Source organism: Bactrocera neohumeralis, chromosome 6 (genome assembly GCF_024586455.1).
Source record: "Bactrocera neohumeralis isolate Rockhampton chromosome 6, APGP_CSIRO_Bneo_wtdbg2-racon-allhic-juicebox.fasta_v2, whole genome shotgun sequence".
Lineage (NCBI taxonomy): Eukaryota > Metazoa > Arthropoda > Insecta > Diptera > Tephritidae > Bactrocera > Bactrocera neohumeralis.
The window spans coordinates 66,449,162-66,462,979 of NC_065923.1; the positions used below are offsets into that span (position 1 = coordinate 66,449,162).

A 13,818-nucleotide genomic window follows, 5' to 3' on the forward strand; every position below is an offset into this window, starting at 1 on the left:
AGATGGCTTTGCTCGAGCTCCGAGTATTTTTATAACTATTTTATACCCAAGTTCCCAAGGATTTTATTTAAAGATACTTGTATATCCCCAAATGCGCCTGTCAAGGGTATTACAACTTCGGTTCAGCGAAGCCAACATGATTTTCTTGTTCCAATTGCAATCCTTATCGCTTTGTATTTGTTATTTTGGCTTGGCAGTTATCACACCATGCAATTATTTATATCTAACGAAAGGGTAATCCCCTCTGTGTGCTCAACTGCCATACAAGTGCCAAATTACTAGATATAAGCTACTTACAATTATAACCGAAACCGAACGGTGAAATTAATTAACGGTACACTCATATTCACTTTTATGGTAAGCAAATTAATGCTTTGCCGTAGCGCTCGAATTGCTTTCGCACTCACATTACAATTTTATTCCATTTATTCATTATGCAAAATTTATGCATTTATTTACGCCTAAAACGCTCAACAACTATCAATTAAAATATAATATTCGCTCACACAATGTTGTTGCGCAATAACTGTTTACAATCGCACAACACCCACACCCACATACTTGCAGGCACAGATACCTATCGAGCAGTCGGAAAAATCGACGTCACAACCCATCTAAGGCCATCAATGTCAGCCATTAATTAACATTTAATACGCGCAAATAGATTTTTCATTCATTAAATCTATTTAATAATAATGATTTGTGGAAGTGTTGCGTTGTATTTGTATGTATGTGTGCTTGTGTGTTGAGGTTGGCTCTGTGAATTTGCAATTATTTGCACATTACGAATTACACTCCCATAAGCAATATGCATTTGGTGATTATTTGCGGCAGTAATTAAAAGCCAAAAATTATTACTGAACGATGGGGTTTCTAAACTTTGGTTGTACTGGTTGGCTGGTTAGATGGCTGAAGGATCAAGTGTTGTAATTTACAATATGTGCGCCTAAACGTATATAGATTTAGATGCATATTATTGTAAACAGGTAGAGATTATTGGCATTGCATAGTATCTGACTCAGAGTTTCGAACCGAAATAGATATACCGTGTGATCCAAGTAGAGCTTCTTTTTTCAATATCGTTTTTTTGACAGATCACGCGTGTTGTTATATTTGTTCAGTATTGTTTGGCATTTCATCATTGAAAGACTTCCGCCAGGACTTCGCTCAACTTATGGTCAACATAATCGGCCTCTGGAGCGTACTATTCGCAACACCATCTCCCATCTTGAGATCCAGCATTCATTATTGAATAATATTCAACCAAATAAAGAACGTACAACACGCAGTGAAAAAAATATAGCAGCCTTAGCTAAGAGAGTACAAGAAGCCCACGAAGAGTCGATTCGGCGCTGTTCGCAGGAACTCGGACTGACGGAACGACTTGACGCATTTTACGTCCAGATCTTAAATTGAAAACATGTAAAATACAGCTTATACAAGAACTGAAGCCGCTCGACTTTCCCAAGCGACATCGCTTCGTTCTGTGGGCTCTTGAAAAGTTTTAAGAAGATCCGAAGGTTTTGAGCCAAATTTTGTTCAGCGATGAGGCCCATTTCTGTTTCAATGTGTATGTAAACAAACAAAAATGCCGCATTTGGAACGAAGAGAACCTGATAAGATTCAAGAGCTGCTATTTTAGCCAGAAAAAACAGCGGTTTGGTATGGCTTTTGGGCCGGTGGAATCTTCGAAAATAATGTCGGGAGAACGTAACTTTCAGTGGCGGCCGTTATCGCGCCGTGATAACCGATTATGTGATGCCTGATATTGAAGCTCGTGATCTCGGGTATATTTGGTTTCAACAATAAGGCGTTACTTGACACACATCGTATCAATCAATAGATTTAGAATAGATTTAGATGGATTGGCCACCAAGATCGTGTTATATCACACCGTTATACTACTTTCTGTGCGAATATGTAAAACCTAAATTCTGTGCGGACAAGCCCGCTTCGATTCAGGCCTTGGAGCAAACTGTCACGCGTGTCATTCGCCAGTTACCAGTCGTAGACGTAGCCGCGGCCAACATTTGACAGAGATAATCTTCAAAGAATAAATGCCAAAGAATGGTCTTTCGAATGAACCTTTCGAATGAAAATTTAATGTTTCTGTGGTTTTTCTTTAAAACCAGTAGAGAACATCCAAGTGGATCACCCTTTAGGTATATAAGAAGCGGCCAGCAGTAACGGGGATTTACTCGTCAACATAGCCTGCTTGCCTTGACAACTTGGCTTTCAAATTATACTTTTTAGAGTGAAGTAGACCTCACCATTTCACTCAAATTTCTCGCTAGTGACTTTTCAAGTTTGGAAACGAAAGATAGTCACATGGAACCAAATGTGGATAAGACAATCGAATTTCGTCCGAGGGATTGAGTCAGCGGATAGTGATGGTGATAGAGCAATTTTTTCGCCAAATGTGGCCGTTTTTATCCAATTCGGGATCGAATTAGTCCAATTAAAGTAAAACGTAGTGTCCGTTTTGTTCTTTCCTCCAGCTAGCCAATGTAAACCATACGTTTGTTAGTCCAGACAAGTGGATTCATATTTCACTGACGTTCACGCAACGACTCAGAACTCTTTCGGCTTACGCTTGAACAGTATCAAACACCGAAGTTAATTCTGGTGATTCAAGCTCAAATTATAAAACACCGACTGAGAGATCATTGAATTTGCATCTGAGCGCCAACATTCAAAGCAATACCCGGTTTGTCCTGAAAGTAATAGGACTGAGTCGATTTAGAAAAATTTATTGAACCAATCGTTAATACTCTTTAAAAACTTTCAAAATAAGTTGTTTGGGTTTGCCTTTCATCAGCCTTTTCAGCCAAGGAAACAAAAAAAGTTCGAGGGGGTCACATCAGGCTGTAGGGCGGCTGTGGAAGCGTTGGGATGCCGGCCTTGGTTAGGTAAATGTTCACAAGAAAGGCGATGTGAGCCAGGGCGTTGTCGTGGTGCAACTTCCAATCGGCTGCGATGTATTGTCGCACCCGATTCACAACTTGGCGTTGACGGTTTGTCCAAGAGGAACAAATTCTTGGTGGACGATGCCTTTGATGTCAAAAAGAACAATGAGCATCGTTTTCACTGTGGAATGCTAATTCTTCCGGTCTTTCCCCGGGCTTGTAGGGTATTTTTCGTAGTCAACAAAGTCCACCAACTTCCTTTTGCAGCCGCAAAGCTCAACATAAAGCTCCTTTAATTCATTCAGCGCTGAAAAGCTCCTCAAACCCAACACCGACGTTCCAGTACAATGAACTCGCTGTTAATGTCAACATTACATAGACAAATCCTGTTAGTAACAGCGAAGGCACAATAATGTCACTCACTGGAAACTTGGAAGTGCCACTGGCACTACCAACTCCCACCAGTGGCACTTATTGGAAAGCCATTAACAGGCGCTGCTCTGGCAATGCAACCATGTGCAGCAAACTGTTATGACACCTTCTGCTGTTAGAGCAATTCGTGTTGCTGTTGCTTTAGCTCGGCCGACTGTCCGGCTCGTTGCCGGTAGACAGTTGGGTGTTGCGTGACAGCAATTTGGCCAATTTGCCGGCTACAAGATGCATAGTCGGCAAAAGGACGTCGGTGCGTGTGAAGGTGTCCAAATTACTTTCGTTTCAGGAAAATTGTAAACACTCAAGTGTGAAAGCAAAACAAACTCCAAAGGTAACCGATAGCACACAACAAGTGGTGTGCCAGCGTACGTTTTAGTGAGAGTACTGCTTTCGAGAATTTGTGTGTGGAGTTATTTTCGAAAGTGAATTTTTGAAAAGTGTAAGTGAAATTGAAAAGATGGAGATTAGTGCAAAAATTGGAAAATATATTAAAATATCCCTCGAACATAGTTTTATATGTATTTAAAGCATTCGAGGAATTGGAAAAATATTAAGAAATTTTTGATAATTATTTACCAGAACCATCTACATTTCTCATTATTTACAAAAATATTTTAAATACAAAAAAATAAATGTGAAATATAAATATGAAATATAAAAAAATAAAAACACAACTTATTAAAAAAAAATTAATTAAGAGAAAACTTAAAAACGCAATTTTGGTTGTTGAAGCTCTCAGCTTTCAATTGAACTAAGCGGTAGGTATTAAATAAAATATTTAACATTCTTATTATTTATGGCATCAGCAAAATGTTGATATAAAATTTGAGAATTAAGAAGAGGTGTTTCTTCAAAAATGTATTTTAAGCGGTATAAAAAATATATAAAAATTTTCTTTATTCCAACTTTCTCAAGGCTATCTTACGTAAAGAGAAAAATTTACAACCTGAGCTTAAACGATACTCTCTCAAAAAAATAATTTTGAGAATTTCTATATCTGAATTTTACAACATTATTTCTTTAGTATTTATGTTTTTTTTTTTTATTTTTACAAATTATTATCTTCTCTTGTTCTTCTTATTATTATTTTGTTTTTGTTACCTTTCAATAATTACCAAAAATAACATCCAATTGAAAAACAATGTTTTCCCACGCTTTGTAAATATTTTTGAGTTTCGTTAATGAGAACAGTCACGTAAACATAACTGGAAACTCCAGCGGCTTTGCGCTTTTTGATAATTGATTAGATAATGGAGCGCCACTGATGTGAGATAAATTTATCTTTATCATTTGTGGTAAAATAATTATCAACCAAATTAAAGAGGAATACAAACATTTGTATATACATTGTAACATGTAGCTAGATTTATTAGTACTTAAAATTACTTAAGTTGAATTAAGTTATTAAGAACACATTGGATTCACCTTACTAGGTTGAGAGTAAATCATGTATCTTATAAAGAACAATACTTCCGAACCTTTAGTAGTTAATTGAAATACAATTGCTATTAATATTAGCCCGATTTTTTTTTTCAGAGTGAAAAATTTTTTCAAACACATAAGGCGACTTGAGTTTCTTTAAGAGGTTACATGGATTTCCTCGGCTAAAAAACAATATTTTTTTCAACAATTATTTTCTCATAAAAAAATATATATTTTATTAGACTTTTTTATTGTTTCAAATATACACAAAGAAATTCTGAAATTTTTGGAAAAAAATATTTTAAACTCGGCCATTGCGACACCATTTCCGGTGATCGCTCGAAAAAAAGATGCACCCGCGTTGACATGATAACTCCTCACAGGAACAGCTAAAGTGGAAAAAGAAATACGTGTTTTAGTTAAAACCTTAACTTAGAACTTAGACAAAGGAAAATAAACCGAAAAAATTGGATTTTTGGCAGACATGTTTACAAAAAAATTAAAATTTGAGTGAAAATTTCGATACATTCTTTTTTAAAAAGCAGTAATCGAAAAAAATCGTTTGTGCAAGTCTTTAATAATTGTATCTTAAAGACCTGTGTAAAATTTCATGAAGATCGGTTGAGTAGTTCTCGATAAATCTTGTCAACCGACTTCAAAAACACAGGTTTGAGAAAAAAACGTTTAAGGGGGTACTCTCATGTGAACGCATACATTTTACCACTTTTTAGGAAATTTTTTTTATGCGACAACAAAATTCAATCATTTTAATTTTTTAATATATTTTTATTTATATTTTGAAATATACAAAAAAATTTTTTTTTTTCGTTTTTTACATTTTTATATTTTTTTAAATCAAAGCAGTCCCCAACAAAAAAAAAAAGTCGGAAAGTTCACTTGTCTTATTTGACTTTAGAGTAGTTCTGGCAAAAAATTCTTAAATCGTTAAATAATCTTGGTGGCCAACTTACGGGTCCATTTCTTGAGATGAATTGTTCTCCGAAGTTTTCTCAAAAATAAAATCGCGAAAATATTGTGAAAATAGCGCAATGTTGAACCACATTCAATTAATGAGTGAAAGTTCAGTTCTTCCATTTTTTAAAAAGTTTGTTAGCATCGAACGATAGCGATCACCATTCACCGTAACGTTGCGTCCAAAGCATCTTTTGAAAAATACGGCAATGTTTCCAAGTTTCAAACCACAAAAAAGTCATTTTTCGGGATGCATGGCCACCAAGATCCGATTTACGCCTTTAGACTATTTTCGTGGGGCTACGTCATCGTCTAAATACAAATAATCAATTTTATTAAAAAAATAAAAATGAAAATCTTCAAGTCACGAAAATCTTGTTTTATTTTGAAATGTACAAAAATTTTTTTTTTTTTCGTTTTTAACATTTTTATATTTTTTTAAATCAAAGCAATCCCCAACAAAAAAAAGTAGTTCACTGGTCATGATAACAGCGGCTGTTCATGTTGTCTGAATTGATTGGATTATTATTCAAAGTTCTGCGGCTATCGTTTAAAAAGAAATGAAAATATTTTCGCAAATAATCAATTCTGGTAGGGACGATAACTATAAATGAGTAGAAGAACATATGTAAATTTTAAAGCAATCGGTTGAATACTTTTTTTTTAAGACCATGACAGTTTCAGAAAATGATGATTCGAAAAAATGCGTTTAAAGTTTCAAGAGCTGCAGACTTGTCATGGCGCCTGGTAGACAGTCGTTTACGACACGTCGGCGACTATGAGCTGTAACTTATCAAATACTATGAATTTCGGTCTGAATTTTTCACAGCATGTTTTCAATAGGTTTTACTGTCAAAATATAAAAAAAAATCGATTTTTCGAAGTGATGATTGATGAGAATACCCCCTTAAAGATTTGAGTGACAATAAAAGTAGGACGCAAGTGCACAAGTTCTCAAGTCTATATCTCAGAAACTATTACTCCGTTTAACTTGAAAATTTAGGACAATATTCTAGAGATGTTTTAGACAATAAAATTTTTTTGTATTTTTTTAAACCCGTAAGCCGATGTAACCCCTTAACAAAAGTAGTGAAAAATAAAGGTTGGTCAGAGAAGTAAAGATAGGATTAGTTACCCTATTAAAAACTATTATTGCTGCTCAAAATTCATGCAAAATGCAGAAATATATATATTTTACTAAGAGAGTTTATAACTCTAGAGTGCAGAAGATTTATTTCTGATGATCAATCAACTACTTCTCTAACGATTTAAATAGAACAAGAACTTGGCTAAATACCTGTCTACTCGATGCAATCGTTAAATTCAATGCAATCGGTTATCATTTCTAAAAATAATTTCTTGCATTTTTTCAGCGTAAAATACAATAAGAAGCCTAATTGTATACACTAAAGAAATGGTTCACGTTCAACACTATATATTTACTATTTTTTAAGCGACTAACATGTTAAAGTATATCCAGATGAAGATCCGTGATGGATATTATATCCTCATTTCAAACTTCGAAATATTCAATTTTATTACAAAATGGTGTAAAATGGTTTTTCAGTATATCGCGATCTTAGCAAAGTCTGATATAACTGAAGGTTCTTTCCAAGAACAGCAGACAGTTTACCAACTTTTGATTGATAAAACAAGAAACAACGGTAACGAATAAAAAATGCTATAGTGGTCCGACCTTTTACACTATATATGTATATGTATATTCAAACACTGCCTTGGACAATAATCCATACCAAAATTCGTGAAGATGTCTTGTCAAATGAAAAAGTTTTCCATACAAGAGCTTGACTTTGAGTTGATGGTTCAATTTGTATGTCAGCTATATAATATAGTGGTTCGATATCGGCGGTTCCGTCATATGACAATTTATAATTTTTTTAGGGAGAAAAGGATGCTTCCGAAATTTCAGATAGATATCTTGAAAACTAGTTCGCTTACGATATATGTATATACATATAGACAAAGGGACAAAACGGTCATGGCTAAATCGTTTCAGCTCACCACACTAACCATTAAATATGTATTTTATAAGGTCTCCAACAGTTTCTGCTGGGCTTCGTGGCAAACTTAACTTAACCTCTTCAGGTTATAAAAATCTAAGGACCCTCAAAAGTCACTTGTAAAGCCAATTTTGATTGATAAAAATAAAAGCGAATGTTATTACATATAATATTGTCGCTAAGTTTTTTAGAAAATTAGGGAAAATAAAATTAAAATTTCTTCTTAACTTGAAACAACCGAAAAAATATCGTAATTACGATTTTCCAGCCTCACGCTTTTATTTACTCACTTGCATGAAGCAATTTCATATTAACCTATGCTAGTGCTTACGCGCAGTAAAAATGAATTTCGAGTACTCCACAGCAAAATCATTTGATTTGTTTTTGATTCCCGCCAAATTTTGTATGTACTGTTATTTCTGCGCTAGCTAGTTTGTGTATCGATTTCAATCACACAAGTGAGACGCGCATAAATTTGCCACATTGCACACAGGTGCTCATGGTTCAAAGTGATTTTTGATTAAAATGCAAACAGAACCAACAGATAAAAACGAAATGATGGCTGATGATGAGTGCTGCAACGTGAATGTGGAATCAAAACAGCGAAAGCCATGGGATATTGGATGAGTTGGGTGAGTTTTTGTACGTGTAAGTGCAGTCAGTTATAACATTTCACATGTACGGGTATATGACTAGGGATTTATAGAGTAGAAGAGAGCTTTTTTATATTTTCTGTTCTGTTTTTCTTTTTGGTAACAGAAATATTATGTGTCTGTGTCGAAATCCGGCGATTTATCGGCAAGCAAATGAACTCACACATATGTATATTATATGTATACTTTACAAACTTGCAGCTCATTGCACTCTGATGACTAGCTGACTTGATGAACTGCTTGATGCAAATGATAGCATTCTCTTTAAGCACTTCTCCCTCAAAAGGAATTTTCTTAGCTTGCTCCTGCAGATTGCTTGTGCTTTTGGCAAAATTTTAGCTTTATTTTTTTCAATTTTAACCTTTTGGCAATGCGCCAAAGACACTTTCGACAAACAATTTTATATATACTCCGAATTTTATGTATTACATAAGTATGGCAGTACTTATATACTTTTTTGTTTTACTCAAATTCTTTTGAAAATGTCATCGAATTGCTGTAAAAAGTAATGTTTGGCAACTCGTTTCTCGCTAACGTTGATGGCAGTGCATCAATCAACATTTGAGAAATCACTATGTTGCATGCAGCAACAACAACAGCAGCGGTAGCAGTAACGGCGAACACCAACAAACAGTGAAACGCTTTGCGCAGCAGTAACAGTAAATTGTTGTTGTTGTAATGGTGGAAAATGTAATCCAATTTTTTGCATTGGCTCAAAGCGTTTGCGAGCGAATGAGTGAGTAAGTGAGTGAGCACAAAATTGCTCGGCAAATGGAATTTTCTTTATTCAACTATGCTGTTGAAGTCCGAAATGCGAATGCACGTGAATGAATGCATACCCTATATTCACCAAATAATATACAGCGAAATCACACTGAAATTTAAATATAAAGGGTTTTTCTTTCGGATGCACAGAATTTCCTACACGGATAGTTGTCAAAACAGTTGTCAAAGTTAGCATCTGTATTTGACATTTATGTTCAATGAATTTAAAAAAATTAACTGAACCTCTCTACAGACATTATCTGTAGAAAAACTTACTGTCTATATTAGCTTCCTGGTTCTTTGACTCCTTACGTCAATGTCAAAAAGCTAAGTAAAAAATCTCTAGCATAGTGGTGAAGTTATTCATTAAGAATTTCGGTTTATAATTTCCTAGAGAGTTAACTGTCACAGCAGCTGACAAATTTCCGGTAACAGTTTTGACAATTATGTTCAGTGTATAGGTATACGAAACAGACTCTCTTCAGACGGCATTATATTCAGAAAAACTAACTATCTACAGCAATTACTATTTAAACTGTATATCAATGATAACAGGAAGTAGATTCCCGTATTTTTAATTTATCACGTCAATGTCAAAAATCTAAGTAAATAAGTCTGCAGTTGAATCATGCAAAGGGCTCCGAAATTTTTAATTTAATGGGACGAACTTCTGTTGACCAAATCAAACCGAATGCTAAGCCAGTCAATTGACACTTTGATCGTATTTTCTGATTTCATTAGAGTATTTCTGGTTGGGATACATCTAGTTTATAAGACAGCTATGAAAAGTGATCAAAATTAGTGTCTTCATAAGATATATAAGCTGTGTTCCTATACCCGAAACTCTGTTCACACCAAATTTACAAATTAATAACGTTAAAATATTTCTTTATTGTTTCCGCCTTTTACTTTACCGAAATCCTATAACTCTAAAGAGAACACCCTTTACTTGGATATATGTAATATAATCAGTCCAACGCTTGATTTGCGCATTTATGTTAAAATAAATCAAATCGCGCTTGAGTGGTTTGTGGAAAGGACAAACAGAAAATCGTTGGATAGAAAAATTATCGACGCATCGAACTGAGCGAGAATATATTCGATGAGGACTTAAACAAATTGTCGTATTGGAAATGGAGTAGTGGTTAAAGACACAATGAAAAGACTGATTATATACATATGTATATATATTACATATATATATTATTATATACATATGTGTATATATATATAGCATATTAGGACATACGACTATTATACTCATTGCAGTGATATGTTTTGCTCTCTTCAGAGCCCATTAGATAATGTTCAACTTGAGTTTTAAATCAATAAAATTCAGAAAATATTTTTCTTTCAAAATCTTTTGTTATTTAAAACCAATGTAAAGTTTAGGTTAGATGGTAGGGTTGGTCAATGAATCCTTAATAACTTTGGCAAAGAGTGTCCGAGGGTCACAGCATTTGCTGAGTTCACTGAAGGTCCAAAGATGCAACGCCAGTACTCAAGAAGACATTGCACTTCGGAGCAATACATCTACCGCTTGTAAGACGTTAGAAACTGAAACTGGAGCTGATGGACGAATTTCTTAACTTCGAACTCCTCTTGAAAAAGCTCACTGTACTTCTTCCCCAACGAAAGGTTCTGGGGCGCGGTGAAACAAGAAATACAATCAAAGCGGCGACGAATTTCAGTTTTTTCTTCCCCGGGACATCTTATAAACACAGCCAACGATCCCATAGAATATTATTGGCTTCACTAAGATTTCATAGAGCCAGAACACCACTTTTGCTAGGAGGCATCTTACCGATTAATTCTCTGCAACAGTGTAAGGCGACCAATGCCTTCTAAATTCTCTCCTTGATGTTTAGCTTCCACGAGAGCTTCCTATTAAAGATAAGCCCCTTCACCCTGTCCACTGTTTGAAGAGTAGAGCTTCCCAATGAGGGGAGAGTAACATTAGGGATTTTCTACCTCCTAATAAATAAAAAAGAGTCTTGGACGATGTCAACAACGGATGAGTCGACGTTGCGAGTTTTCGAGAGAAAAGTTCTGCGAAAGATTTATGGTCCTTTGCGCGTTAGCCACGGCGAATACCGCATTCGATGGAACGATGAGCTGTACGAGATGTACGACGACATCGACATAGTTCAGCGAATTAAAAGACAGCGGCTACGCTGGCTAGGTCATGTTGTCCGGATGGACGAAAACACTCCAGCTCTGAAAGTATTCGACTCAGTACCCGCCGGAAGAAGCAGAGGAAGAAGAAGACCTCCACTCCGTTGGTAGGACCAAGTGGAGAAAGACCTGGCTCCGCTTGGAATATCCAATTGGCGCCACGTAGCGAAAAGAAGAAACGACTGGCGCGCTGTTGTTAACTCGGCTATAATCGCGTAAGCGGTGTCTATGCCAATTAAGAAGAAGAAGAGACATCTTAACCGGAACTACTTCCAACATATGATATTGTTGTTGTTGTAGCGGTTATTTAGTCCCACTAGGATGGTAAAGTTCATGCTGTTTCGACGGAGTCGGACCATAGAGAGAGAGAGAGAGGTGTCAGATGTGTAGAATGGTTAGTGTCATGCGAAGACTCGTTGCACGCTGGACATATATTTGCGGATAAGTAGAAGTTTAACCTACTACAGTATCCGGAACGAAGCTGCGCAAGAGTCACTCTCAATTCTCGCGGCGACTCGAGTTTTAATCTCCAATGGGTAGTGGTTTGACTCCAAGTACGCACAGGCTGTCGAATGTTTTACCTAAAATCTTAGGATTATTGACAGTAGGAATTTTAAACGCCATCGATATAAAGGTCACGTCTATACTCCTTCGACCAGACTACAATATTTAGGTCAAATCTGCACTCCTTCGTCCAGTTAGTGAATATAGTCACTCCGTGGACATGAGTTAAAGGCTATCAAAACATTTTCCAACAGCTTTCAAATAAATTTCTTGTTAAGAATATGGAAACAATTTTAAAATACTTCCCAGAAATCAAAGTTTTAGTTTCTTTAGTACGTATTACGCTGGTATTATCGGTATATATAAATATATATACTTACATGCATGTGTATTTCACATAAAAATTCCCACATCCATAAGTTAAAAATGGCAAATCATGCGAGTATCAAGCGATTAGTATTCCAAAGCTCCAATTCATAGCTTCAAATAGCTTCTAAGCTTTAACTCCCTTTATTCAACCATACAGCAAGTAAAAGCAGTGAGTTTCCAGGAATTTTTTACTAGCTACTTTCAACTACTATTGTTCGTTTCCTCTTAACTTTTTTTATTCCTCACTGTGCTAGTTGTCCTGCTTGCTGTCTGTTGTCCGATATATACTATATACAAGTATATTTATGAAATTTTTGGAGCAAAAATGCCATTTTCACCCTCTTCCGCTCAAAATAAGTTTTAAGACACTTATTCCCAACCCATTGGTTATTGTCACCATGTTTTTGTTGTGTATTAACTACTTTTCATAATATCTATATGTATATTGCATATAAAAGTAAATGTATACATATGTACATATATCTAAGTGGTTGTAGAGAACTTTTCCTACTTAAAACTTCGCTCCACAGGTTTAGTTGCATTCAGCAATCGCGCTTTGCCTCGTGCTCTAAATTTTTCTCGCTTTTCATTTTTTATTTATAATACTTTCCTCATTTCCTGTCAATCCACTTGCTTTATACGCGTTTTTGCGCAATAAATTTCAATAAGGAATTTAGGGATATTGGAACAAGTAGTAGGGTTTACGTACGTGAGTGCATTGAGCTTGGTACTTTGGTGCGCGGCGCTCCAAATCTTAGAAGGGATCCAAAGCTGCATTTAAGTATGTAAAAAGAGCTGAAATAATATAAGGAGCTTAAATACTTGAATATGCTTTGGAGGGGAAGATTAATAAGATTATGGTAGACAAATAATTTCACTGGCGCTCTTTGAAATTTTTTTGACATATTTGTAAGGAATTCTATATGCTTCGAAACAAGTTGGTTTGAAGACATGTGAAACCATTTAGGAGCACTGTTTAGAATCATATGCTTTAAGTAATAATGAAAAAACGGATCTCTGTGGAACTTATGGTAAATTTGGATTACGCCATGCTTGAAGCACTCTCAGAAATAAAAGTTTTCTTTAAGCATTGAAAAGGAAATTTTCGGAAAATGTATTCACTTTGATCTGTGCAACTATTTGACGATTAAAGTAGCTTTTTTTATAAGTATTTCACGTTTTTTATGGTATCCACAGCTTCTATTATATCCGATAACTTTATCCTTAAGGTACCGCAGACGAGAATCTTGCGATCACTATTGTGCCAAAAGGCTTTTACGAGAGCGCATGTACCGATGATGGCCAAGCCTAACTATCTAGGAGTAGAATGGGAGCACCGAACTCTTTCCATTCTACCGATAGTGGTCATAGAATGCCTTTTCTTGTTTCCTGCGATTCCGCTGTGACCTGGTCCCCATACCAGTCTTATCACAAAGTCACTCGATGCTATTTATAGCTAGGTTAGGCACTCTTTTACCATCCCAGTTAATGAGTTTAAGGCTAGTATGAGTGGATGGTCACTTCTCTAAAAGAAGCTGCACTCCGCAGCAGTAAATTTACGGCTACCTTAAGGGGTCAGTAGAGTAATCTGGCCTGTTT

General features: G+C 35.6%; 1 protein-coding gene across 3 annotated transcripts in view; it reads left to right on the plus strand.

The window, feature by feature from the left end:
- Positions 1-3,531: 3,531 nt before the first annotated feature.
- The window catches only part of LOC126761723 (somatostatin receptor type 2-like), a 52,982-nt gene continuing 42,695 nt past the window's right edge, over positions 3,532-13,818 (plus strand). For all 3 annotated transcript variants that reach the window (XR_007667391.1, XM_050478098.1, XM_050478097.1), the window contains exon 1: positions 3,532-4,096. The gene's annotated coding sequence lies outside the window, so the exon portion shown is untranslated. The remainder of the gene's footprint in view (positions 4,097-13,818) is intronic.